Source organism: Melanerpes formicivorus, unplaced genomic scaffold, assembly GCF_026170545.1.
Source record: "Melanerpes formicivorus ecotype bairdi unplaced genomic scaffold, bMelFor1.0.p_v2 SCAF_205, whole genome shotgun sequence".
NCBI classification, from domain to species: domain Eukaryota; kingdom Metazoa; phylum Chordata; class Aves; order Piciformes; family Picidae; genus Melanerpes; species Melanerpes formicivorus.
This window is the reverse complement of record NW_027142557.1, coordinates 90037-93436: the sequence shown is the minus strand read 5'-3', so window position 1 is coordinate 93436 and position 3400 is coordinate 90037.

Here is a 3400-nt window from a genome sequence, read left to right as displayed (position 1 = left end):
CACAATTAGAAGATATTTCATCATCCATGTGTAAGATAGCAGAGCTGAACTTCTGCTTGCACTCTCAACAATGGCATTTCCTGCTTTCAAATACATATTTCTGCAACTTAATATTTGCTTTAGCTTCCTGTGGAATAGTTTCCCTTCTCTTTAAGAGGCCTATTATGCTGTGTGCTGGAAACCAGCTTTGTAACATTCTGTACATTTGAGTAATGACTTGTAGCAAGCTGGGAAGGGTCAGTGCAGAGAGGGTAGGAGAGCTGAAAACACTTTCAGGAAACTGAGATAAAAGTAACAACAGAAAGATGTCAAACAGAAGGCTTCAGTGCTTTGCAGTAGATGCAGTGAGGTGTGGTAGTACTTGAAAGGAGGGTAATACAGATGTACTTGTTGTTTAATTAATCTCTCTCTTCTTTTGCTCTTTATGTTAAGAGTTTTCTTGTTTCAACCTAGTGTTGGTAACCCTTCAGAATTAGCACTAATGTCCAGTTTCCCTAGCCACCCTTTTTCTCTGCCCACGGATGGTTTTGCTGTCAGCAGGGGAATGCGGTATGGCCTAACCCAGGCATTCAGAAACCCTGTGTGGAAAAAAAGGACCCCCCACGTACACACAAACCAGAGCATTTGCTTCTAAACATGACATGTTAACAGCCCAATGCATTAAATTTATTTTCTCTTGGTTTCTGACCATAGAGGACACAAGGGATATTTCTAAAGAGAATAAATCTCATGAAGAGTGACTGAAGGAGCTGGGGCTGTGTAGTTTGAAAAAGAGGCTGAGGGGAGACCTCATTGTTCTCTACAGCTGCCTGAAAGGACGTTGTGGAGTGGTTGGTGCTGGTCTCTGTTCACAGGTAATTAGCAGGGAGGGAACAGCCTCAAGCTGCAATAGGGTTTTTAGACTGAACATTGGAATGTGCTGCCCAGGGTGATCATAGTACCATAGTATCATAGTATCAGTCAGGGTTGGAAGGGACCACAAGGATCATCTAGTTCCAACCCCCTGCCATGGGCAGGGACACCCCACACTACATCAGCCTGGCCAGAGCCTCAGCCAGCCTGGGCTTAAACACCTCCAGGGACAGGGCCTCAACCACCTCCCTGGACAACCCATTCCAGGGCTTCACCACTCTCATGGGGAAGAACTTCCTCCTCACCTCCAGCCTCAATCTCCCCACCTCCAGCTTCATTCCATTCCCCCTAGTCCTATCACTCCCTGAGATCCTGAGCAGTCCCTCCCCAGCCTTCCTGTAGGCCCCCTTCAGATACTGGAAGGCCACAATGAGGTCACCTGGGAGCCTTCTCTTCTCCAGACTGAACAGCCCCAACTCCTTCAGTCTGTCCTCACAGGAGAGGTGCTCCAGCCCTCTGATCATCCTCCTGGCCCTTCTCTGGACACCTTCCAGCACCTCCAGATCCCTCTTGGAATAGGGGCTCCAGAACTGGACACAGTACTCCAGGTGGGGTCTCAGCAGAGCTGAGGAGAGGGGGAGAATCACCTCCCTTGCCCTGCTGGCCACACTTCTCCTGATGCAGCCCAGGATCTGATTGGCTTTCTGGGCTGCAAGTGCACACTGAGAGCTCCTGGTGAGCTTCTTGTCCACCAGCACCCCCAAGTATCTCTCCTCAGGGCTGCTTTCCAGCCAGTCCCTGTGATTCTGCACAGTTTTTGAACAAGTCTTGCAAATATCCAGTCTTCAGAAGTATGGGATATTTGTTTCTTGGGACAAAAGAGTGGCACTGCTATGACTTTTAACTGAGGTAAACTCTCAAAAAAAAAGAGAAATGCTGCTGTTGGATTGCAGCGTTTCCATGAGGTTGTGAAAAACATTGTGGTCCCTATCCATAGAATCATAGAATCAATAAGGTTGGAAAAGACCTCAGAGATCATCAAGTCCAACCTGTCGCCCAACACCTCATGACTAACTAAACCACAGCACCAAGTGACATGTCCAATCCCCTCTTGAACACCTCCAGGGATGGGGGGCCAATTACCCTACCTGGGAAGAACTTTCTCCTCACCTCCAGCCTAAACTTCCCCTGGCACAGCTTGAGACTGTGTCCTCTTGTTCTGGTGCTGGTTGCCTGGGAGAAGAGACCAACCCCCACCTGGCTGCAACCTCCCTTCAGGGAGCTGTAGAGAGCAAGAAGGTCTCCCCTCAGCCTCCTCTTCTCCAGGCTAAGCAACCCCAGCTCCCTCAGCCTCTCCTCACAGGGCTGTGCTCAAGGCCTCTCCCCAGCCTTGTTGCCCTTCTCTGGACACCTTCAAGTGTCTCAACATCTTTCCTAAACTGAGGGGCCCAGAACTGGACACAGGACTCAAGGTGTGGCCTAACCAATGCAGAGTACAGGGGCACAATGACTTCCCTGCTCCTGCTGGCCACACTATTCTTGATGCAGGCCAGGATGCCATTGGCCGCCTTGGCCACCTGGGCACAATGCAGGCTCATGTTTAGGCTGCTGTCAATCAGCACCCCCAGGTCCCTTTCTGTTTGGCAGCTCTCCAGCCACTCTGACCTCAGCCTGTAGCACTGCCTGGACTTGTTGTGGCCAAAGTGCAGCACCTGGCACTTGGATTTGTTGAATGTCATCCTGTGGGACTCTGCCCATCTGTCCAGTTGGTTGAGGTCCCTCTGCAGAGCCCTTCCACCCTCTAACTGACCAACATCTGCTCCCAGCTTGGTGTCATCTGCAAATTTACTGATGATGGACTCAATCCCCTCATCCAGAACATCAGTGAAGATATTAAAGAGGATGGAGCCCAGCACTGATCCCTGGGGGACACCACCCACCACCACTCTCTGGGCCCGGCCCTCCAACCAACAAACCCGCCACCATCAACAACAAAAAGCCCAAACAAACAAACAAACCTGCCACCAACACCAACAACAAACCAAACAAACCCACCACCATCAACAGCAACAAACAAAACCACCACCATTAACAACAACAAGCCCAACAGGTGAAAATAAACCCACCAAATACTCATGTGTTGAGATAAAGACAGTTTAATGGAGGAGAAAAGGAAGAAAATAATGCTGCTACTACTAACATGGCAACAGTAATAACAAAATAATTAGAATATCCAAACCAAGTGATGCACAATGCAGTTGCTCACCACTTGCTGCTTGATGCCCAGTTAGTTACCAAACAGCAGCCTCTGGCCCTGACATCCTGTGGTATGAATACACCTTTGGCCAGTTTGGGTCAGCTGTCCTGGCTGTGACTCCTCACAGCTTACTGGGTCATAGAAGTCATAGAATTGTTTGGGTTGGAAGAGACCTCCAAGATCATTGATCATTGGAGGTGCTGCAAGGTGTCCAGAGAAGGGCCACGAGGATGATCAGAGGGCTGGAGCACCTCTCCTGTGAGGACAGACTGAAGGAGTTGGGGCTGTTCA